This window comes from Vicugna pacos, chromosome 14 (genome assembly GCF_048564905.1).
Source record: "Vicugna pacos chromosome 14, VicPac4, whole genome shotgun sequence".
Taxonomy (NCBI): domain Eukaryota; kingdom Metazoa; phylum Chordata; class Mammalia; order Artiodactyla; family Camelidae; genus Vicugna; species Vicugna pacos.
The window spans coordinates 33,746,728-33,772,675 of record NC_133000.1 but is presented as its reverse complement, the minus strand read 5'-3'; positions in this window follow the sequence as shown (position 1 = coordinate 33,772,675).

Here is a 25,948-nt window from a genome sequence, read left to right as displayed (position 1 = left end):
AACCGGCACTAGAAAACAGACTCAGAAACCAGAGTAAGTGTTTCTCCTGCACCGCGTTCTCTTGGTGCTCGATGAACGAACGTCTCTCCACATGCTCAGTTCTGAGAGATAAGTGTGTGTGAAAGCCGTCCTTCACCTAGCTTAAAGGGAACACAAAGTTTCTTTTCAGTTGCCAACTCCACTCCATACATATATATGGGGAGGTACAAGCTCCAACTCGGTTTTACAGTGAAAACGGCAGGCACTTCAAACCGGCACTAGGAAACAGACTGAGAAACCAGAGTAAGTGTTTCTCCTGCAACCCGTTCCCTTGGTGCTGGATGAACGAACGTCTCTCCACATGCTCAGTTCTGAGAGATAAGTGTGTGTGAAAGCAGTCCTATACATAGCTTGAAGGGAACACAAAGTTTCTTTCCAGTTACCAAGTCCACTCCATACATATATATGGGGAGATACAAGCTCAAACTCGCTTTTGCAGTGAAAACGGCAGGCACTTCAAACCGGCACTAGGAAACAGACATAGAAAGCAGAGTAAGTGTTTCTACTGCAACCCGTTCCCTTGGTGCTGGATGAACGAACGTCTCTCCACATGCTCAGTTCTGAGAGATAAGTGTGTGTGAAAGAAGTCCTTCACCTAGCTTGAAGGGAACACAAAGTTTCTTTTCAGTTGCCAACTCCACTCCATATATATATATGGAGAGGTAAAAACTCCAACTCGGTTTTACAGTGAAAACGGCAGGCACTTCAAACCGGCACTAGGAAACAGACTGAGAAACCAGAGTAAGTGTTTCTCCTGCAACCCGTTCCCTTGGTGCTGGATGAAAGAACGTCTGTTCACATGCTCAGTTCTGAGAGATAAGTGTGTGTGAAAGCCGTCCTTCACCTAGCTTGAAGGGAACACAAAGTTTCTTTCAGTTCCCAACTCCACTCCATACATATATATGGGGAGGTACAAGCTCCAACACGGTGTTACAGTGAAAAAGGCAGGCACTTAAAACCGGCACTGGGAAACAGACTCAGAAACCAGAGTAAGTGTTTCTCCTGCAACCCGTTCCCTTGGTGCTGGATGAACGAACGTCTCTCCACATGCTCAGTTCTGAGAGATTAGTGTGTGTGAAAGCCGTCCTTCACCTAGCTTGAAGGGAACACAAAGTTTCTTTTCAGTTGCCAACTCCACTCCATACATATACATGGGGAGGTAGAAGCTCCAACTCGGTATTACAGTGAAAACGGCAGGCACTTCAAACCGGCACTAGGAAACAGACTCAGAAACCAGAGAAAATGTTTCCCCTGCAACCCGTTCCCTTGGTGCTGGATGAACGAACGTCTCTCCACATGCTCAGTTCTGAGAGACAAGTGTGTTTGAAAGCCGTCCTTCACCTAGCTTGAAGGGAACACAAAATTTCTTTTCAGGTTCCAACTCCACTCCATACATATATATGGGGAGGTACAAGCTCCAACTCGGTTTTACAGTGAAAACGGCAGGCACTTCAAACGGGCACTAGGAAACAGACTCAGAAACAGAGTAAGTGTTTCTCCTGCAACCCGTTCCCTTGGTGCTGGATGAACGAACGACTCTCCATCCACATGCTCAGTTCTGAGAGATAAGTGTGTGTGAAAGAAGTCCTTCACCTAGCTTGAAGGGAACACAAAGTTTCTTTTCAGTTGCCAACTCAACTCCATACATATATATGGGGAGGTACAAGCTCCAACTCGGTTTTACAGTGAAAACGGCAGGCACTTCAAACCGGCACTAGGAAACAGACTCAGAAACCAGAGTAAGTGTTTCTCCTGCAACCCGTTCCCTTGGTGCTGGATGAACGAACGTCTCTCCACATGCTCAGTTCTGAGAGATAAGTGTGTGTGAAAGCCGTCCTTCACCTAGCTTGAAGGAAAGACATAGTTTCTTTTCAGTTGCCAACTCCACTCCATACATATATATGGGGAGGTACAAGCTCCAACTCGGTTTTACAGTGAAAACGGCAGGCACTTCAAACCGGCACTAGGAAACAGACTGAGAAACCAGAGTAAGTGTTTCTCCTGCAACGCGTTCCCTTGGTGTTGGATGAACGAACGTCTCTCCACATGCTCATTTCTGAGAGATAAGTGTGAGTGAAAGCCGTCCTTCACCTAGCTTGAAGGGAACACAAAGTTTCTTTTCAGTTGCCAACTCCACTCCATACATATATATGGGGAGGTACAAGCTCCAACTCGGTTTTACAGTGAAAACGGCAGGCACTTCAAACCGGCACTAGGAAACAGACTGAGAAACCAGAGTAAGTGTTTCTCCTGCAACCCGTTCCCTTGGTGCTGGATGAACGAACGTCTCTCCACATGCTCAGTTCTGAGAGATAAGTGTGTGTGAAAGCCGTCCTTCACCTAGCTTGAAGGGAACACAAAGTTTCTTTTCAGTTGCCAACTCCACTCCATACATATATATGGGGAGGTACAAGCTCCAACTCGGTTTTACAGTGAAAACGGCAGGCACTTCAAACCGGCACTAGGAAACAGACTGAGAAACCAGAGTAAGTGTTTCTCCTGCAAACGCGTTCCCTTGGTGCTGGATGAACGAACGTCTCTCCACATGCTCAGTTCTGAGAGATAAGTGTGTGTGAAAGCCGTCCTTCACCTAGCTTGAAGGGAACACAAAGTTTCTTTTCAGTTGCCAACTCCACTCCATACATATATATGGGGAGGTACAAGCTCCAACTCGGTTTTACAGTGAAAATGGCAGGCACTTCAAACCGGCACTAGGAAACAGACTCAGAAACCAGAGTAATTGTTTCTCCTGCAACGCGTTCCCTTGGTGCTGGATGAACGAACGTCTCTCCACATGCTCAGTTCTGAGAGTTAAGTGTGTGTGAAAGCCGTCCTTCACCTAGCTTGAAGGGAACACAAAGTTTCTTTTCAGTTGCCAACTCCACTCCATACATATATATGGGGAGGTACAAGCTCCAACTCGGTTTTACAGTGAAAACGGCAGGCACTTCAAACCGGCACTAGGAAACAGACTCAGAAACCAGAGAAAATGTTTCCCCTGCAACCCGTTCCCTTGGTGCTGGATGAACGAACGTCTCTCCACATGCTCAGTTCTGAGAGACAAGTGTGTTTGAAAGCCGTCCTTCACCTAGCTTGAAGGGAACACAAAATTTCTTTTCAGGTTCCAACTCCACTCCATACATATATATGGGGAGGTACAAGCTCCAACTCGGTTTTACAGTGAAAACGGCAGGCACTTCAAACGGGCACTAGGAAACAGACTCAGAAACAGAGTAAGTGTTTCTCCTGCAACCCGTTCCCTTGGTGCTGGATGAACGAACGAATCTCCATCCACATGCTCAGTTCTGAGAGATAAGTGTGTGTGAAAGCCGTCCTTCACCTAGCTTGAAGGGAACACAAAGTTTCTTTTCAGTTGCCAACTCAACTCCATACATATATATGGGGAGGTACAAGCTCCAACTCGGTTTTACAGTGAAAACGTCAGGCACTTCAAACCGGCACTAGGAAACAGACTGAGAAACCAGAGTAAGTGTTTCTCCTGCAAACCGTTCCCTTGGTGCTGGATGAACGAACGTCTCTCCACATGCTCAGTTCTGAGAGATAAGTGTGTGTGAAAGCCGTCCTTCACCTAGCTTGAAGGAAAGACATAGTTTCTTTTCAGTTGCCAACTCCACTCCATACATATATATGGGGAGGTACAAGCTCCAACTCGGTTTTACAGTGAAAACGGCAGGCACTTCAAACCGGCACTAGGAAACAGACTGAGAAACCAGAGTAAGTGTTTCTCCTGCAACGCGTTCCCTTGGTGTTGGATGAACGAACGTCTCTCCACATGCTCATTTCTGAGAGATAAGTGTGAGTGAAAGCCGTCCTTCACCTAGCTTGAAGGGAACACAAAGTTTCTTTTCAGTTGCCAACTCCACTCCATACATATATATGGGGAGGTACAAGCTCCAACTCGGTTTTACAGTGAAAACGGCAGGCACTTCAAACCGGCACTAGGAAACAGACTGAGAAACCAGAGTAAGTGTTTCTCCTGCAACCCGTTCCCTTGGTGCTGGATGAACGAACGTCTCTCCACATGCTCAGTTCTGAGAGATAAGTGTGTGTGAAAGCCGTCCTTCACCTAGCTTGAAGGGAACACAAAGTTTCTTTTCAGTTGCCAACTCCACTCCATACATATATATGGGGAGGTACAAGCTCCAACTCGGTTTTACAGTGAAAACGGCAGGCACTTCAAACCGGCACTAGGAAACAGACTGAGAAACCAGAGTAAGTGTTTCTCCTGCAAACCGTTCCCTTGGTGCTGGATGAACGAACGTCTCTCCACATGCTCAGTTCTGAGAGATAAGTGTGTGTGAAAGCCGTCCTTCACCTAGCTTGAAGGGAACACAAAGTTTCTTTTCAGTTGCCAACTCCATTCCATACATATATATGGGGAGGTACAAGCTCCAACTCGGTTTTACAGTGAAAATGGCAGGCACTTCAAACCGGCACTAGGAAACATACTCAGAAACCAGAGTAATTGTTTCTCCTGCAACGCGTTCCCTTGGTGCTGGATGAACGAACGTCTCTCCACATGCTCAGTTCTGAGAGTTAAGTGTGTGTGAAAGCCGCCCTTCACCTAGCTTGAAGGGAACACAAAGTTTCTTTTCAGTTGCCAACTCCACTCCATACATATATATGGGGAGGTACAAGCTCCAACTCGGTTTTACAGTGAAAACGGCAGGCACTTCAAACCGGCACTAGGAAACAGACTGAGAAACCAGAGTAAGTGTTTCTCCTGCAACCCGTTCCCTTGGTGCTGGATGAACGAACGTCTCTCCACATGCTCAGTTCTGAGAGATAAGTGTGTGTGAAAGCCGTCCTTCACCTAGCTTGAAGGGAACACAAAGTTTCTTTTCAGTTGCCAAATCCACTCCATACATATATATGGGGAGGTACAAGCTCCAACTCGATTTTACAGTGAAAACGGCAGGCACTTCAAACCGGCACTAGGAAACAGACTCAGAAACCAGAGTAAGTGTTTCTCCTGCAACCCGTTCCCTTGGTGCTGGATGAACGAACGTCTCTCCACATGCTCAGTTCTGAGAGATAAGTGTGTGTGAAAGCCGTCCTTCACCTAGCTTGAAGTTAACACAAAGTTTCCTTTCAGTTGCCAACTCCACTCCATACATATATATGGGGAGGTACAAGCTCCAACTCGGTTTTACAGTGAAAACGGCAGGCACTTCAAACCGGCACTAGGAAACAGACTGAGAAACCAGAGTAAGTGTTTCTCCTGCAACCCGTTCCCTTGGTGCTGGATGAACGAACGTCTCTCCACATGCTCAGTTCTGAGAGATAAGTGTGTGTGAAAGCCGTCCTTCACCTAGCTTGAAGGGAACACAAAGTTTCTTTTCAGTTGCCAACTCCACTCCATACATATATATGGGGAGGTACAAGCTCCAACTCGGTTTTACAGTGAAAACGGCAGGCACTTCAAACCGGCACTAGGAAACAGACTGAGAAACCAGAGTAAGTGTTTCTCCTGCAACCCGTTCCCTTGGTGCTGGGTGAACGAACGTCTCTCCACATGCTCAGTTCTGAGAGATAAGTGTGTGTGAAAGCCGTCCTTCACCTAGCTTGAAGGGAACACAAAGTTTCTTTTCAGTTGCCAACTCCACTCCATACATATATATGGGGAGGTACAAGCTCCAACTCGGTTTTACAGTGAAAACGGCAGGCACTTCAAACCGGCACTAGGAAACAGACTGAGAAACCAGAGTAAGTGTTTCTCCTGCAACCCGTTCCCTTGGTGCTGGATGAAGGAACGTCTCTCCACATGCTCAGTTCTGAGAGATAAGTGTTGTGAAAGCCGTCCTTCACCTAGCTTGAAGGGAACACAAAGTTTCTTTTCAGTTGCCAACTCCACTCCATACATATATATGGGGAGGTACAAGCTCCAACTCGGTTTTACAGTGAAAACGGCAGGCACTTCAAACCGGCACTAGGAAACAGACTGAGAAACCAGAGTAAGTGTTTCTCCTGCAACCCGTTCCCTTGGTGCTGGATGAACGAACGTCTCTCCACATGCTCAGTTCTGAGAGATAAGTGTGTGTGAAAGCCGTCCTTCACCTAGCTTGAAGGGAACACAAAGTTTCTTTTCAGTTGCCAACTCCACTCCATACATATATATGGGGAGGTACAAGCTCCAACTCGGTTTTACAGTGAAAACGGCAGGCACTTCAAACCGGCACTAGGAAACAGACTCAGAAACCAGAGTAAGTGTTTCTCCTGCAACCCGTTCCCTTGGTGCTGGATGAACGAACGTCTCTCCACATGCTCAGTTCTGAGAGATAAGTGTGTGTGAAAGCCGCCCTTCACCTAGCTTGAAGGGAACACAAAGTTTCTTTTCAGTTGCCAACTCCACTCCATACATATATATGGGGAGGTACAAGCTCCAACTCGGTTTTACAGTGAAAACGGCAGGCACTTCAAACCGGCACTAGGAAACAGACTGAGAAACCAGAGTAAGTGTTTCTCCTGCAAACCGTTCCCTTGGTGCTGGATGAACGAACGTCTCTCCACATGCTCAGTTCTGAGAGATAAGTGTGTGTGAAAGCCGTCCTTCACCTAGCTTGAAGGGAACACAAAGTTTCTTTTCAGTTGCCAACTCCACTCCATACATATATATGGGGAGGTACAAGCTCCAACTCGGTTTTACAGTGAAAACGGCAGGCACTTCAAACCGGCACTAGGAAACAGACTGAGAAACCAGAGTAAGTGTTTCTCCTGCAACCCGTTCCCTTGGTGCTGGATGAACGAACGTCTCTCCACATGCTCAGTTCTGAGAGATAAGTGTGTGTGAAAGCCGTCCTTCACCTAGCTTGAAGGGAACACAAAGTTTCTTTTCAGTTGCCAACTCCACTCCATACATATATATGGGGAGGTACAAGCTCCAACTCGGTTTTACAGTGAAAACGGCAGGCACTTCAAACCGGCACTAGGAAACAGACTGAGAAACCAGAGTAAGTGTTTCTCCTGCAACCCGTTCCCTTGGTGCTGGATGAACGAACGTCTCTCCACATGCTCAGTTCTGAGAGATAAGTGTGAGTGAAAGCCGTCCTTCACCTAGCTTGAAGGGAACACAAAGTTTCTTTTCAGTTGCCAACTCCACTCCATACATATATATGGGGAGGTACAAGCTCCAACTCGGTTTTACAGTGAAAACGGCAGGCACTTCAAACCGGCATTAGGAAACAGACTGAGAAACCAGAGTAAGTGTTTCTACTTCAACCCGTTCCCTTGGTGCTGGATGAACGAACGTCTCTCCACATGCTCAGTTCTGAGAGATAAGTGTGTGTGAAAGCCGTCCTTCACCTAGCTTGAAGGGAACACAAAGTTTCTTTTCAGTTGCCAACTCCACTCCATACATATGTATGGGGAGGTACAAGCTCCAACTCGGTTTTACAGTGAAAACGGCAGGCACTTCAAACCGGCACTAGGAAACAGACTGAGAAACCAGAGTAAGTGTTTCTCCTGCAACCCGTTCCCTTGGTGCTGGATGAACGAACGTCTCTCCACATGCTCAGTTCTGAGAGATAATTGTGTGTGAAAGCCGTCCTTCACCTAGCTTGAAGGGAACACAAAGTTTCTTTTCAGTTGCCAACTCCACTCCATACATATATATGGGGAGGTACAAGCTCCAACTCGGTTTTACAGTGAAAACGGCAGGCACTTCAAACCGGCACTAGGAAACAGACTCAGAAACCAGAGTAAGTGTTTCTCCTGCAACCCGTTCCCTTGGTGCTGGATGAACGAACGTCTCTCCACATGCTCAGTTCTGAGAGATAAGTGTGTGTGAAAGCCGTCCTTCACCTAGCTTGAAGGGAACACAAAGTTTCTTTTCAGTTGCCAACTCCACTCCATACATATATATGGGGAGGTACAAGCTCCAACTCGGTTTTACAGTGAAAACGGCAGGCACTTCAAACCGGCACTAGGAAACAGACTGAGAAACCAGAGTAAGTGTTTCTCCTGCAACCCGTTCCCTTGGTGCTGGATGAACGAACGTCTCTCCACATGCTCAGTTCTGAGAGATAAGTGTGTGTGAAAGCCGTCCTTCACCTAGCTTGAAGGGAACACAAAGTTTCTTTTCAGTTGCCAAATCCACTCCATACATATATATGGGGAGGTACAAGCTCCAAATCCGTTTTACAGTGAAAACGGCAGGCACTTCAAACCGGCACTAGGAAACAGACTGAGAAACCAGAGTAAGTGTTTCTCCTGCAACCCGTTCCCTTTGTGCTGGATGAACGAACATCTCTCCACATGCTCAGTTCTGAGAGTTAAGTGTGAGTGAAAGCCGTCCTTCACCTAGCTTGAAGGGAACACAAAGTTTCTTTTCAGTTGCCAACTCCACTCCATACATATATATGGGGAGGTACAAGCTCCAACTCGGTTTTACAGTGAAAACGGCAGGCACTTCAAACCGGCACTAGGAAACAGACTGAGAAACCAGAGTAAGTGTTTCTCCTGCAACCCGTTCCCTTGGTGCTGGATGAACGAACGTCTCTCCACATGCTCAGTTCTGAGAGATAAGTGTGTGTGAAAGCCGTCCTTCACCTAGCTTGAAGGGAACACAAAGTTTCTTTTCAGTTGCCAACTCCACTCCATACATATGTATGGGGAGGTACAAGCTCCAACTCGTTTTTACAGTGAAAACGGCAGGCACTTCATACCGGCACTAGGAAACAGACTGAGAAACCAGAGTAAGTGTTTCTCCTGCAAACCGTTCCCTTGGTGCTGGATGAACGAACGTCTCTCCACATGCTCAGTTCTGAGAGATAAGTGTGTGTGAAAGCCGTCCTTCACCTAGCTTGAAGGGAACACAAAGTTTCTTTTCAGTTGCCAACTCCACTCCATACATATATATGGGGAGGTACAAGCTCCAACTCGGTTTTACAGTGAAAACGGCAGGCACTTCAAACCGGCACTAGGAAACAGACTCAGAAACCAGAGTAATTGTTTCTCCTGCAAACCGTTCACTTGGTGCTGGATGAACGAATGTCTCTCCACATGCTCAGTTCTGAGAGATAAGTGTGTGTGAAAGCCGTCCTTCACCTAGCTTGAAGGGAACACAAAGTTTCTTTTCAGTTGCCAACTCCACTCCATACATATATATGGGGAGGTACAAGCTCCAACTCGGTTTTACAGTGAAAACGGCAGGCACTTCAAACCGGCACTAGGAAACAGACTGAGAAACCAGAGTAAGTGTTTCTCCTGCAACCCGTTCCCTTGGTGCTGGATGAACGAACGTCTCTCCACATGCTCAGTTCTGAGAGATAAGTGTGTGTGAAAGCCGTCCTTCACCTAGCTTGAAGGGAACACAAAGTTTCTTTTCAGTTGCCAACTCCACTCCATACATATATATGGGGAGGTACAAGCTCCAACTCGGTTTTACAGTGAAAACGGCAGGCACTTCCAACCGGCACTAGGAAACAGACTCAGAAACCAGAGTAAGTGTTTCTCCTGCAACCCGTTCCCTTGGTGCTGAATGAACGAACGTCTCTCCACATGCTCAGTTCTGAGAGATAAGTGTGTGTGAAAGCCGTCCTTCACCTAGCTTGAAGGGAACACAAAGTTTCTTTTCAGTTGCCAACTCCACTCCATACATATATATGGGGAGGTACAAGCTCCAACTCGGTTTTACAGTGAAAACGGCAGGCACTTCAAACCGGCACTAGAAAACAGACTCAGAAACCAGAGTAAGTGTTTCTCCTGCAACGCGTTCTCTTGGTGCTCGATGAACGAACGTCTCTCCACATGCTCAGTTCTGAGAGATAAGTGTGTGTGAAAGCCGTCCTTCACCTAGCTTAAAGGGAACACAAAGTTTCTTTTCAGTTGCCAACTCCACTCCATACATATATATGGGGAGGTACAAGCTCCAACTCGGTTTTACAGTGAAAACGGCAGGCACTTCAAACCGGCACTAGGAAACAGACTGAGAAACCAGAGTAAGTGTTTCTCCTGCAACCCGTTCCCTTGGTGCTGGATGAACGAACGTCTCTCCACATGCTCAGTTCTGAGAGATAAGTGTGTGTGAAAGCCGTCCTTCACCTAGCTTGAAGGGAACACAAAGTTTCTTTTCAGTTGCCAACTCCACTCCATACATATATATGGGTAGGTACAAGCTCCAACTCGGTTTTACAGTGAAAACGGCAGGCACTTCAAACCGGCACTAGGAAACAGACTGAGAAACCAGAGTAAGTGTTTCTCCTGCAACCCGTTCCCTTGGTGCTGGATGAACGAACGTCTCTCCACATGCTCAGTTCTGAGAGATAAGTGTGTGTGAAAGCCGTCCTTCACCTAGATTGAAGGGAACACAAAATTTCTTTTCAGTTGCCAACTCCACTCCATACATATATATGGGGAGGTACAAGTTCCAACTAGTTTTACAGTGAAAATGGCAGGCACTTCATACCGGCACTAGGAAACAGACTGAGAAACCAGAGTAAGTGTTTCTCCTGCAACCCGTTCCCTTGGTGCTGGATGAACGAACGTCTCTCCACATGCTCAGTTCTGAGAGATAAGTGTGTGTGAAAGCCGTCCTTCACCTAGCTTGAAGGGAACACAAAGTTTCTTTTCAGTTGCCAACTCCAATCCATACATATATATGGGGAGGTACAAGCTCCAACTCGGTTTTACAGTGAAAACGGCAGGCACTTCAAACCGGCACTAGGAAACAGACTCAGAAACCAGAGTATGTGTTTCTCCTGCAACGCGTTCTCTTGGTGCTGGATGAACGAACGTCTCTCCACATGCTCAGTTCTGAGAGATAATTGTGTGTGAAAGCCGTCCTTCACCTAGCTTGAAGGGAACACAAAGTTTCTCTTCAGTTGCCAACTCCACTCCATACATATATATGGGGAGGTACAAGCTCCAACTCGGTTTTACAGTGAAAACGGCAGGCACTTCAAACCGGCACTAGGAAACAGACTCAGAAACCAGAGTAAGTGTTTCTCCTGCAACCCGTTCCCTTGGTGCTGGATGAACGAACGTCTCTCCACATGCTCAGTTCTGAGAGATAAGTGTGTGTGAAAGCCGTCCTTCACCTAGCTTGAAGGGAACACAAAGTTTCTTTTCAGTTGCCAACTCCACTCCATACATATATATGGGGAGGTACAAGCTCCAACTCGGTTTTACAGTGAAAACGGCAGGCACTTCAAACCGGCACTAGGAAACAGACTCAGAAACCAGAGTAAGTGTTTCTCCTGCAACCCGTTCCCTTGGTGCTGGATGAACGAACGTCTCTCCACATGCTCAGTTCTGAGAGATAAGTGTGTGTGAAAGCCGTCCTTCACCTAGCTTGAAGGGAACACAAAGTTTCTTTTCAGTTGCCAACTCCACTCCATACATATATATGGGGAGGTACAAGCTCCAACTCGGTTTTACAGTGAAAACGGCAGGCACTTCAAACCGGCACTAGGAAACAGACTCAGAAAACAGAGTAAGTGTTTCTCCTGCAACGAGTTCTCTTGGTGCTGGATGAACGAACGTCTCTCCACACGCTCAGTTCTGAGAGATAAGTGTGTGTGAAAGCCGTCCTTCACCTAGCTTGAAGGGAACACAAAGTTTCTTTTCAGTTGCCAACTCCACTCCATACATATATATGGGGAGGTACAAGCTCCAACTCGGTTTTACAGTGAAAACGGCAGGCACTTCAAACCGGCACTAGGAAACAGACTCAGAAACCAGAGTAAGTGTTTCTCCTGCAACCCGTTCCCTTGGTGCTGGATGAACGAACGTCTCTCCACATGCTCAGTTCTGAGAGATAAGTGTGTGTGAAAGCCGTCCTTCACCTAGCTTGAAGGGAACACAAAGTTTCTTTTCAGTTGCCAACTCCACTCCATACATATATATGGGGAGGTACAAGCTCCAACTCGGTTTTACAGTGAAAACGGCAGGCACTTCAAACCGGCACTAGGAAACAGACTCAGAAAACAGAGTAAGTGTTTCTCCTGCAACGAGTTCTCTTGGTGCTGGATGAACGAACGTCTCTCCACACGCTCAGTTCTGAGAGATAATTGTGTGTGAAAGCCGTCCTTCACCTAGCTTGAAGGGAACACAAAGTTTCTTTTCAGTTGCCAACTCCACTCCATACATATATATGGGGAGGTACAAGCTCCAACTCGGTTTTACAGTGAAAACGTCAGGCACTTCAAACCGGCACTAGGAAACAGACTGAGAAACCAGAGTAAGTGTTTCTCCTGCAACCCGTTCCCTTGGTGCTGGATGAACGAACGTCTCTCCACATGCTCAGTTCTGAGAGATAAGTGTGTGTGAAAGCCGTCCTTCACCTAGCTTGAAGGGAACACAAAGTTTCTTTTCAGTTGCCAACTCCACTCCATACATATATATGGGGAGGTACAAGTTCCAACTAGTTTTACAGTGAAAACGGCAGGCACTTCAAACCGGCCCTAGGAAACAGACTGAGAAAGCAGAGTAAGTGTTTCTCCTGCAACCCGTTCCCTTGGTGCTGGATGAACGAACGTCTCTCCACATGCTCAGTTCTGAGAGAGAAGTGTGTGTGAAAGCCGTCCTTCACCTAGCTTGAAGGGAACACAAAGTTTCTTTTCAGTTGCCAACTCCACTCCATACATATATATGGGGAGGTACAAGCTCCAACTCGGTTTTACAGTGAAAACGGCAGGCACTTCAAACCGGCACTAGGAAACAGACTGAGAAACCAGAGTAAGTGTTTCTCCTGCAACCCGTTCCCTTGGTGCTGGATGAACGAACGTCTCTCCACATGCTCAGTTCTGAGAGATAAGTGTGTGTGAAAGCCGTCCTTCACCTAGCTTGAAGGGAACACAAAGTTTCTTTTCAGTTGCCAACTCCACTCCATACATATATATGGGGAGGTACAAGCTCCAACTCGGTTTTACAGTGAAAACGTCAGGCACTTCAAACCGGCACTAGGAAACAGACTGAGAAACCAGAGTAAGTGTTTCTCCTGCAACCCGTTCCCTTGGTGCTGGATGAACGAACGTCTCTCCACATGCTCAGTTCTGAGAGATAAGTGTGTGTGAAAGCCGTCCTTCACCTAGCTTGAAGGGAACACAAAGTTTCTTTTCAGTTGCCAACTCCACTCCATACATATATATGGGGAGGTACAAGCTCCAACTCGGTTTTACAGTGAAAACGGCAGGCACTTCAAACCGGCACTAGGAAACAGACTGAGAAACCAGAGTAAGTGTTTCTCCTGCAACCCGTTCCCTTGGTGCTGGATGAACGAACGTCTCTCCACATGCTCAGTTCTGAGAGATAAGTGTGTGTGAAAGCCGTCCTTCACCTAGCTTGAAGGGAACACAAAGTTTCTTTTCAGTTGCCAACTCCACTCCATACATATATATGGGGAGGTACAAGCTCCAACTCGGTTTTACAGTGAAAACGGCAGGCACTTCTAACCGGCACTAGGAAAGAGACTCAGAAACCAGAGTAAGTGTTTCTCCTGCAACCCGTTCCCTTGGTGCTGGATGAACGAACGTCTCTCCACATGCTCAGTTCTGAGAGATAAGTGTGTGTGAAAGCCGTCCTTCACCTTGCTTGAAGGGAACACAAAGTTTCTTTTCAGTTGCCAACTCCACTCCATACATATATATGGGGAGGTACAAGCTCCAACTCGGTTTTACAGTGAAAACGGCAGGCACTTCAAACCGGCACTAGGAAACAGACTGAGAAACCAGAGTAAGTGTTTCTCCTGCAACCCGTTCCCTTGGTGCTGGATGAACGAACGTCTCTCCACATGCTCAGTTCTGAGAGATAAGTGTGTGTGAAAGCCGTCCTTCACCTAGCTTGAAGGGAACACAAAGTTTCTTTTCAGTTGCCAACTCCACTCCATACATATATATGGGGAGATACAAGCTCCAACTCGATTTTACAGTGAAAACGGCAGGCACTTCAAACAGGCACTAGGAAACAGACTGAGAAACCAGAGTAAGTGTTTCTCCTGCAACCCGTTCCCTTGGTGCTGGATGAACGAACGTCTCTCCACATGCTCAGTTCTGAGAGATAAGTGTGTGTGAAAGCCGTACTTCACCTACCTTGAAGGGAAGACAAAGTTTCTTTTCAGTTGCCAACTCCACTCCATACATATATATGGGGAGGTACAAGCTCCAACTCGGTTTTACAGTGAAAACGGCAGGCACTTCAAACCGGCACTAGGAAACAGACTGAGAAACCAGAGTAAGTGTTTCTCCTGCAACCCGTTCCCTTGGTGCTGGATGAACGAACGTCTCTCCACATGCTCAGTACTGAGAGATAAGTGTGTGTGAAAGCCGTCCTTCACCTAGCTTGAAGGGAACACAAAGTTTCTTTTCAGTTGCCAACTCCACTCCATACATATATATGGGGAGGTACAAGCTCCAACTCGGTTTTACATTGAAAACGGCAGGCACTTCAAACCGACACTAGGAAACAGACTCAAAAACCAGAGTAAGTGTTTCTCCTGCAACGAGTTCTCTTGGTGCTGGATGAACGAACGTCTCTCCACATGCTCAGTTCTGAGAGATAATTGTGTGTGAAAGCCGTCCTTCACCTAGCTTGAAGGGAACACAAAGTTTCTTTTCAGTTGCCAACTCCACTCCATACATATATATGGGGAGGTACAAGCTCCAACTCGGTTTTACAGTGAAAACGGCAGGCACTTCAAACCGGCACTAGGAAACAGACTGAGAAACCAGAGTAAGTGTTTCTCCTGCAACCCGTTCCCTTGGTGCTGGATGAACGAACGTCTATCCACATGCTCAGTTCTGAGAGATAAGTGAGTGTGAAAGCCGTCCTTCACCTAGCTTGAAGGGAACACAAAGTTTCTTTTCAGTTGCCAACTCCACTCCATACATATATATGGGGAGGTACAAGCTCCAACTCGGTTTTACAGTGAAAACGGCAGGCACTTCAAACCGGCACTAGGAAACAGACTGAGAAACCAGAGTAAGTGTTTCTCCTGCAACCCGTTCCCTTGGTGCTGGATGAACGAACGTCTCTCCACATGCTCAGTTCTGAGAGATAAGTGTGTGTGAAAGCCGTCCTTCACCTAGCTTGAAGGGAACACAAAGTTTCTTTTCAGTTGCCAAATCCACTCCATACATATATATGGGGAGGTACAAGCTCCAACTCGGTTTTACAGTGAAAACGTCAGGCACTTCAAACCGGCCCTAGGAAACAGACTCAGAAACCAGAGTAAGTGTTTCTCCTGCAACCCGTTCCCTTGGTGCTGGATGAACGAACGTCTCTCCACATGCTCAGTTCTGAGAAATAAATGTGTGTGAAAGCCGTCCTTCACTTAGCTTGAAGGGAAGACAAAGTTTCTTTTCAGTTGCCAACTCCACTCCATACATATATATGGGGAGGTACAAGCTCCAACTCGGTTTAACAGTGAAAACGGCAGGCACTTCAAACCGGCACTAGGAAACAGACTGAGAAACCAGAGTAAGTGTTTCTCCTGCAACCCGTTCCCTTGGTGCTGGATGAACGAACGTCTCTCCACATGCTCAGTTCTGAGAGATAAGTGTGTGTGAAAGCCGTCCTTCACCTAGTTTGAAGGGAACACAAAGTTTCTTTTCAGTTGCCAAATCCACTCCATACATATATATGGGGAGGTACAAGCTCCAACTCGGTTTTACAGTGAAAACGGCAGGCACTTCAAACCGGCACTAGGAAACAGATTCAGAAACCAGAGTAAGTGTTTCTCCTGCAACCCGTTCCCTTGGTGCTGGATGAACGAACGTCCCTCCACATGCTCAGTTCTGAGAGATAAGTGTGTGTGAAAGCCGTCCTTCACCTAGCTTGAAGGGAACACAAAGTTTCTTTTCAGTTGCCAACTCCACTCCATACATATATATGGGGAGGTACAAGCTCCAACTCGGTTTTACAGTGAAAACGGCAGGCACTTCAAACCGGCACTAGGAAACAGACTGAGAAACCAGAGTAAGTGTTTCTCCTGCAACCCGTTCCCTTGGTGCTGGATGAACGAACGTCTCTCCTCATGCTCAGTTCTGAGAGATAAGTGTGTGTGAAAGCCGTCCTTCACCTAGCTTGAAGGGAACACAAAGTTTCTTTTCAGTTGCCAACTCCAATCCATACATATATATGGGGAGGTACAAGCTCCAACTCGGTTTTACAGTGAAAACGGCAGGCACTTCAAACCGGCACTAGGAAACAGAATGAGAAACCAGAGTAAGTGTTTCTCCTGCAACCCGTTCCCTTGGTGCTGGATGAACGAACGTCTCTCCACATGCTCAGTTCTGAGAGATAAGTGTGTGTGAAAGCCGTCCTTCACCTAGCTTGAAGGGAACACAAAGTTTCTTTTCAGTTGCCAACTCCACTCCATACATATATATGGGGAGGTACAAGCTCCAACTCGGTTTTACAGTGAAAACGGCAGGCACTTCAAACCGGCACTAGGAAACAGACTGAGAAACCAGAGTAAGTGTTTCTCCTGCAACCCGTTCCCTTGGTGCTGGATGAACGAACGTCTCTCCACATGCTCAGTTCTGAGAGATAAGTGTGTGTGAAAGCCGTCCTTCACCTAGCTTGAAGGGAACACAAAGTTTCTTTTCAGTTGCCAACTCCACTCCATACATATATATGGGGAGGTACAAGCTCCAACTCGGTTTTACAGTGAAAACGGCAGGCACTTCAAACCGGCACTAGGAAACAGACTGAGAAACCAGAGTAAGTGTTTCTCCTGCAACCCGTTCCCTTGGTGCTGGATGAACGAACGTCTCTCCACATGCTCAGTTCTGAGAGATAAGTGTGTGTGAAAGCCGTCCTTCACCTAGCTTGAAGGGAACACAAAGTTTCTTTTCAGTTGCCAACTCCAATCCATACATATATATGGGGAGGTACAAGCTCCAACTCGGTTTTACAGTGAAAACGGCAGGCACTTCAAACCGGCACTAGGAAACAGACTGAGAAACCAGAGTAAGTGTTTCTCCTGCAACCCGTTCCCTTGGTGCTGGATGAACGAACGTCTCTCCACATGCTCAGTTCTGAGAGATAAGTGTGTGTGAAAGCCGTACTTCACCTACCTTGAAGGGAAGACAAAGTTTCTTTTCAGTTGCCAACTCCACTCCATACATATATATGGGGAGGTACAAGCTCCAACTCGGTTTTACAGTGAAAACGGCAGGCACTTCAAACCGGCACTAGGAAACAGACTCAGAAACCAGAGTAAGTGTTTCTCCTGCAACCCGTTCCCTTGGTGCTGGATGAACGAACGTCTCTCCACATGCTCAGTTCTGAGAGATAAGTGTGTGTGAAAGCCGCCCTTCACCTAGCTTGAAGGGAACACAAAGTTTCTTTTCAGTTGCCAACTCCACTCCATACATATATATGGGGAGGTACAAGCTCCAACTCGGTTTTACAGTGAAAACGGCAGGCACTTCAAACCGGCACTAGGAAACAGACTCAGAAACCAGAGTAAGTGTTTCTCCTGCAACGAGTTCTCTTGGTGCTGGATGAACGAACGTCTCTCCACATGCTCATTTCTGAGAGATAATTGTGTGTGAAAGCCGTCCTTCACCTAGCTTGAAGGGAACACAAAGTTTCTTTTCAGTTGCCAACTCCACTCCATACATATATATGGGGAGGTACAAGCTCCAACTCGGTTTTACAGTGAAAACGGCAGGCACTTCAAACCGGCACTAGGAAACAGACTGAGAAACCAGAGTAAGTGTTTATACTTCAACCCGTTCCCTTGGTGCTGGATGAACGAACGTCTATCCACATGCTCAGTTCTGAGAGATAAGTGTGTGTGAAAGCCGTCCTTCACCTAGCTTGAAGGGAACACAAAGTTTCTTTTCAGTTGCCAACTCCACTCCATACATATATATGGGGAGGTACAAGCTCCAACTCGGTTTTACAGTGAAAACGGCAGGCACTTCAAACCGGCACTAGGAAACAGACTGAGAAAGCAGAGTAAGTGTTTCTCCTGCAACCCGTTCCCTTGGTGCTGGATGAACGAACGTCTCTCCACATGCTCAGTTCTGAGAGATAAGTGTGTGTGAAAGCCGTCCTTCACCTAGCTTGAAGGGAACACAAAGTTTCTTTTCAGTTGCCAACTCCACTCCATACATATATATGGGGAGGTACAAGCTCCAACTCGGTTTTACAGTGAAAACGGCAGGCACTTCAAACCGGCACTAGGAAACAGACTCAGAAACCAGAGTAAGTGTTTCTCCTGCAAACCTTTCCCTTGGTGCTGGATGAACGAACGTCTCTCCACATGCTCAGTTCTGAGAGATAAGTGTGTGTGAAAGCCGTCCTTCACCTAGCTTGAAGGGAACACAAAGTTTCTTTTCAGTTGCCAACTCCACTCCATACATATATATGGGGAGGTACAAGCTCCAACTCGGTTTTACACTGAAAACGGCAGGCACTTCAAACCGGCACTAGGAAACAGACTGAGAAACCAGAGTAAGTGTTTCTCCTGCAACCCGTTCCCTTGGTGCTGGATGAACGAACGTCTCTCCACATGCTCAGTTCTGAGAGATAAGTGTGTGTGAAAGCCGTACTTCACCTACCTTGAAGGGAAGACAAAGTTTCTTTTCAGTTGCCAACTCCACTCCATACATATATATGGGGAGGTACAAGCTCCAACTCGGTTTTACAGTGAAAACGGCAGGCACTTCAAACCGGCACTAGGAAACAGACTGAGAAAGCAGAGTAAGTGTTTCTCCTGCAACCCGTTCCCTTGGTGCTGGATGAACGAACGTCTCTCCACATGCTCAGTTCTGAGAGATAAGTGTGTGTGAAAGCCGTCCTTCACCTAGCTTGAAGGGAACACAAAGTTTCTTTTCAGTTGCCAACTCCACTCCATACATATATATGGGGAGGTACAAGCTCCAACTCGGTTTTACAGTGAAAACGGCAGGCACTTCAAACCGGCACTAGGAAACAGACTCAGAAACCAGAGTAAGTGTTTCTCCTGCAAACCTTTCCCTTGGTGCTGGATGAACGAACGTCTCTCCACATGCTCAGTTCTGAGAGATAAGTGTGTGTGAAAGCCGTCCTTCACCTAGCTTGAAGGGAACACAAAGTTTCTTTTCAGTTGCCAACTCCACTCCATACATATATATGGGGAGGTACAAGCTCCAACTCGGTTTTACACTGAAAACGGCAGGCACTTCAAACCGGCACTAGGAAACAGACTGAGAAACCAGAGTAAGTGTTTCTCCTGCAACCCGTTCCCTTGGTGCTGGATGAACGAACGTCTCTCCACATGCTCAGTTCTGAGAGATAAGTGTGTGTGAAAGCCGTCCTACACCTAGCTTGAAGGGAACACAAAGTTTCTTTTCAGTTGCCAACTCCACTCCATACATATATATGGGGAGGTACAAGCTCCAACTCGGTTTTACAGTGAAAACGGCAGGCACTTCAAACCGGCACTAGGAAACAGACTCAGAAACCAGAGTAAGTGTTTCTCCTGCAACCCGTTCCCTTGGTGCTGGATGAACGAACGTCTCTCCACATGCTCCGTTCTGAGAGATAAGTGTGTGTGAAAGCCGTCCTTCACCTAGCTTGAAGGGAACACAAAGTTTCTTTTCAGTTGCCAACTCCAATCCATACATATATATGGGGAGGTACAAGCTCCAACTCGGTTTTACAGTGAAAACGGCAGGCACTTCAAACCGGCACTAGGAAACAGACTGAGAAACCAGAGTAAGTGTTTCTCCTGCAACCCGTTCCCTTGGTGCTGGATGAACGAACGTCTCTCCACATGCTCAGTTCTGAGAGATAAGTGTGTGTGAAAGCCGTCCTTCACCTAGCTTGAAGGGAACACAAAGTTACTTTTCAGTTGCCAACTCCACTCCATACATATATATGGGGAGGTACAAGCTCCAACTCGGTTTTACAGTGAAAACGGCAGGCACTTCAAACCGGCACTAGGAAACAGACTGAGAAACCAGAGTAAGTGTTTCTCCTGCAAACCGTTCCCTTGGTGCTGGATGAACGAACGTCTCTCCACATGCTCAGTTCTGAGAGATAAGTGTGTGTGAAAGCCGTCCTTCACCTAGCTTGAAGGGAACACAAAGTTTCTTTTAAGTTGCCAACTCCACTCCATAAATATATATGGGGAGGTACAAGCTCCAACTCGGTTTTACAGTGAAAACGGCAGGCACTTCAAACCGGCACTAGGAAACAGACTGAGAAACCAGAGTAAGTGTTTCTCCTGCAAACCGTTCCCTTGGTGCTGGATGAACGAACGTCTCTCCACATGCTCAGTTCTGAGAGATAAGTGTGTGTGAAAGCCGTCCTTCACCTAGCTTGAAGGGAACACAAAGTTTCTTTTCAGTTGCCAACTCCACTCCATAAATATATATGGGGAGGTACAAGCTCCAACTCGGTTTTACAGTGAAAACGGCAGGCACTTCAAACCGGCACTAGGAAACAGACTCAGAAACCAGAGTAAGTGTTTCTCCTGCAACGCGTTCTCTTGGTGCTGGATGAACGAACGTCTCTCCACATGCTCAGTTCTGAGAGATAAGTGTGTGTGAAAGCCGTCCTTCACCTAGCTTGAAGGGAACACAAAGTTTCTTTTCAGTTGCCAACTCCACTCCATACATATATATGGGGAGGTACAAGCTCCAACTCGGTTTTACAGTGAAAACGGCAGGCACTTCAAACCGGCACTAGGAAACAGACTCAGAAACCAGAGTAAGTGTTTCTCCTGCAAACCGTTCCCTTGGTGCTGGATGAACGAACGTCTCTCCACATGCTCAGTTCTGAGAGATAAGTGTGTGTGAAAGCCGTCCTTCACCTAGCTTGAAGGGAACACAAAGTTTCTTTTCAGTTGCCAACTCCACTCCATACATATATATGGGGAGGTACAAGCTCCAACTCGGTTTTACAGTGAAAACGGCAGGCACTTCAAACCGGCACTAGGAAACAGACTGAGAAACCAGAGTAAGTGTTTCTCCTGCAACCCGTTCCCTTGGTGCTGGATGAACGAACGTCTCTCCACATGCTCAGTTCTGAGAGATAAGTGTGTGTGAAAGCCGTCCTTCACCTAGCTTGAAGGGAACACAAAGTTTCTTTTCAGTTGCCAACTCCACTCCATACATATATATGGGGAGGTACAAGCTCCAACTCGGTTTTACAGTGAAAACGGCAGGCACTTCAAACCGGCACTAGGAAACAGACTGAGAAACCAGAGTAAGTGTTTCTCCTGCAAACCTTTCCCTTGGTGCTGGATGAACGAACGTCTCTCCACATGCTCAGTTCTGAGAGATAAGTGTGTGTGAAAGCCGTCCTTCACCTAGCTTGAAGGGAACACAAAGTTTCTTTTCAGTTGCCAACTCCACTCCATACATATATATGGGGAGGTACAAGCTCCAACTCGGTTTTACAGTGAAAACGGCAGGCACTTCAAACCGGCACTAGGAAACAGACTCAGAAACCAGAGTAAGTGTTTCTCCTGCAACCCGTTCCCTTGGTGCTGGATGAACGAACGTCTCTCCACATGCTCAGTTCTGAGAGATAAGTGTGTGTGAAAGCCGTCCTACACCTAGCTTGAAGGGAACACAAAGTTTCTTTTCAGTTGCCAACTCCACTCCATACATATATATGGGGAGGTACAAGCTCCAACTCGGTTTTACAGTGAAAATGGCAGGCACTTCAAACCGGCACTAAGAAACAGACTCAGAAACCAGAGTAAGTGTTTCTCCTGCAACCCGTTCCCTTGGTGCTGGATGAACGAACGTCTCTCCACATGCTCCGTTCTGAGAGATAAGTGTGTGTGAAAGCCGTCCTTCACCTAGCTTGAAGGGAACACAAAGTTTCTTTTCAGTTACCAACTCCAATCCATACATATATATGGGGAGGTACAAGCTCCAACTCGGTTTTACACTGAAAACGGCAGGCACTTCAAACCGGCACTAGGAAACAGACTGAGAAACCAGAGAAAGTGTTTCTCCTGCAACCCGTTCCCTTGGTGCTGGATGAACGAACGTCTCTCCACATGCTCATTTCTGAGAGATAAGTGTGTGTGAAAGCCGTCCTTCACCTAGCTTGAAGGGAACACAAAGTTTCTTTTCAGTTGCCAACTCCACTCCATACATATATATGGGGAGGTACAAGCTCCAACTCGGTTTTACAGTGAAAACGGCAGGCACTTCAAACCGGCACTAGGAAACAGACTGAGAAACCAGAGAAAGTGTTTCTCCTGCAACCCGTTCCCTTGGTGCTGGATGAACGAACGTCTCTCCACATGCTCAGTTCTGAGAGATAAGTGTGTGTGAAAGCCGTCCTTCACCTAGCTTGAAGGGAACACAAAGTTTCTTTTCAGTTGCCAACACCACTCCATACATATATATGGGGAGTTACAAGCTCCAACTCGGTTTTACAGTGAAAACGGCAGGCACTTCAAACCGGCACTAGGAAACAGACTGAGAAACCAGAGTAAGTGTTTCTCCTGCAAACCTTTCCCTTGGTGCTGGATGAACGAACGTCTCTCCACATGCTCAGTTCTGAGAGATAAGTGTGTGTGAAAGCCGTCCTTCACCTAGCTTGAAGGGAACACAAAGTTTCTTTTCAGTTGCCAACTCCAATCCATACATATATATGGGGAGGTACAAGCTCCAACTCGGTTTTACAGTGAAAACGGCAGGCACTTCAAACCGGCACTAGGAAACAGACTGAGAAACCAGAGTAAGTGTTTCTCCTGTAACCCGTTCCCTTGGTGCTGGATGAACGAACGTCTCTCCACATGCTCAGTTCTGAGAGATAAGTGTGTGTGAAAGCCGTCCTACACCTAGCTTGAAGGGAACACAAAGTTTCTTTTCAGTTGCCAACTCCACTCCATACATATATATGGGGAGGTACAAGCTCCAACTCGGTTTTACAGTGAAAACGGCAGGCACTTCAAACCGGCACTAGGAAACAGACTCAGAAACCAGAGTAAGTGTTTCTCCTGCAACCCGTTCCCTTGGTGCTGGATGAACGAACGTCTCTCCACATGCTCCGTTCTGAGAGATAAGTGTGTGTGAAAGCCGTCCTTCACCTAGCTTGAAGGGAACACAAAGTTTCTTTTCAGTTGCCAACTCCAATCCATACATATATATGGGGAGGTACAAGCTCCAACTCGGTTTTACACTGAAAACGGCAGGCACTTCAAACCGGCACTAGGAAACAGACTGAGAAACCAGAGAAAGTGTTTCTCCTGCAACCCGTTCCCTTGGTGCTGGATGAACGAACGTCTCTCCACATGCTCAGTTCTGAGAGATAAGTGTGTGTGAAAGCCGTCCTTCACCTAGCTTGAAGGGAACACAAAGTTTCTTTTCAGTTGCCAACTCCACTCCATACATATATATGGGGAGGTACAAGCTCCAACTCGGTTTTACAGTGAAAACGGCAGGCACTTCAAACCGGCACTAGGAAACAGACTCAGAAACCAGAGTAAGTGTTTCTCCTGCAACGCGTTCTCTTGGTGCTGGATGAACGAACGTCTCTCCACATGCTCAGTTCTGAGAGATAATTGTGTGTGAAAGCCGTCCTTCACCTAGCTTGAAGGGAACACAAAGTTTCTTTTCAGTTGCCAACTCCACTCCATACATATATATGGGGAGGTACAAGCTCCAACTCGGTTTTACAGTGAAAACGGCAGGCACTTCAAACCGGCACTAGGAAACAGACTGAGAAACCAGAGTAAGTGTTTCTACTTCAACCCGTTCCCTTGGTGCTGGATGAACGAACGTCTATCCACATGCTCAGTTCTGAGAGATAAGTGTGTGTGAAAGCCGTCCTTCACCTAGCTTGAAGGGAACACAAAGTTTCTTTTCAGTTGCCAACTCCACTCCATACATATATATGGGGAGGTACAAGCTCCAACTCGGTTTTACAGTGAAAACGGCAGGCACTTCAAACCGGCACTAGGAAACAGACTGAGAAACCAGAGTAAGTGTTTCTCCTGCAACCCGTTCCCTTGGTGCTGGATGAACGAACGTCTCTCCACATGCTCAGTTCTGAGAGATAAGTGTGTGTGAAAGCCGTCCTTCACCTAGCTTGAAGGGAACACAAAGTTTCTTTTCAGTTGCCAACTCCACTCCATACATATATATGGGGAGGTACAAGCTCCAACTCGGTTTTACAGTGAAAACGGCAGGCACTTCAAACCGGCACTAGGAAACAGACTGAGAAACCAGAGTAAGTGTTTCTCCTGCAAACCTTTCCCTTGGTGCTGGATGAACGAACGTCTCTCCACATGCTCAGTTCTGAGAGATAAGTGTGTGTGAAAGCCGTCCTTCACCTAGCTTGAAGGGAACACAAAGTTTCTTTTCAGTTGCCAACTCCACTCCATACATATATATGGGGAGGTACAAGCTCCAACTCGGTTTTACAGTGAAAACGGCAGGCACTTCAAACCGGCACTAGGAAACAGACTGAGAAACCAGAGTAAGTGTTTCTCCTGCAACCCGTTCCCTTGGTGCTGGATGAACGAACGTCTCTCCACATGCTCAGTTCTGAGAGATAAGTGTGTGTGAAAGCCGTCCTACACCTAGCTTGAAGGGAACACAAAGTTTCTTTTCAGTTGCCAACTCCACTCCATACATATATATGGGGAGGTACAAGCTCCAACTCGGTTTTACAGTGAAAACGGCAGGCACTTGAAACCGGCACTAGGAAACAGACTCAGAAACCAGAGTAAGTGTTTCTCCTGCAACCCGTTCCCTTGGTGCTGGATGAACGAACGTCTCTCCACATGCTCCGTTCTGAGAGATAAGTGTGTGTGAAAGCCGTCCTTCACCTAGCTTGAAGGGAACACAAAGTTTCTTTTCAGTTGCCAACTCCAATCCATACATATATATGGGGAGGTACAAGCTCCAACTCGGTTTTACACTGAAAACGGCAGGCACTTCAAACCGGCACTAGGAAACAGACTGAGAAACCAGAGAAAGTGTTTCTCCTGCAACCCGTTCCCTTGGTGCTGGATGAACGAACGTCTCTCCACATGCTCAGTTCTGAGAGATAACTGTGTGTGAAAGCCGTCCTTCACCTAGCTTGAAGGGAACACAAAGTTACTTTTCAGTTGCCAACTCCACTCCATACATATATATGGGGAGGTACAAGCTCCAACTCGGTTTTACAGTGAAAACGGCAGGCACTTCAAACCGGCACTAGGAAACAGACTGAGAAACCAGAGTAAGTGTTTCTCCTGCAACCCGTTCCCTTGGTGCTGGATGAACGAACGTCTCTCCACATGCTCAGTTCTGAGAGATAAGTGTGTGTGAAAGCCGTCCTTCACCTAGCTTGAAGGGAACACAAAGTTTCTTTTCAGTTGCCAACTCCACTCCATACATATATATGGGGAGGTACAAGCTCCAACTCGGTTTTACAGTGAAAACGGCAGGCACTTCAAACCGGCACTAGGAAACAGACTCAGAAACCAGAGTAAGTGTTTCTCCTGCAACGCGTTCTCTTGGTGCTGGATGAACGAACGTCTATCCACATGCTCAGTTCTGAGAGATAATTGTGTGTGAAAGCCGTCCTTCACCTAGCTTGAAGGGAACACAAAGTTTCTTTTCAGTTGCCAACTCCACTCCATACATATATATGGGGAGGTACAAGCTCCAAATCGGTTTTACAGTGAAAACGGCAGGCACTTCAAACCGGCACTAGGAAACAGTCTGAGAAACCAGAGTAAGTGTTTCTACTGCAACACGTTCCCTTGGTGCTGGATAAACGAACGTCTCTCCACATGCTTAGTTCTGAGAGATAAGTGTGTGTGAAAGCCGTCCTTCACCTAGCTTGAAGGGAACACAAAGTTTCTTTTCAGTTGCCAACTCCACTCCATACATATATATGGGGAGGTACAAGCTCCAACTCGGTTTTACAGTGAAAACGGCAGGCACTTCAAACCGGCACTAGGAAACAGACTGAGAAAGCAGAGTAAGGGTTTCTCCTG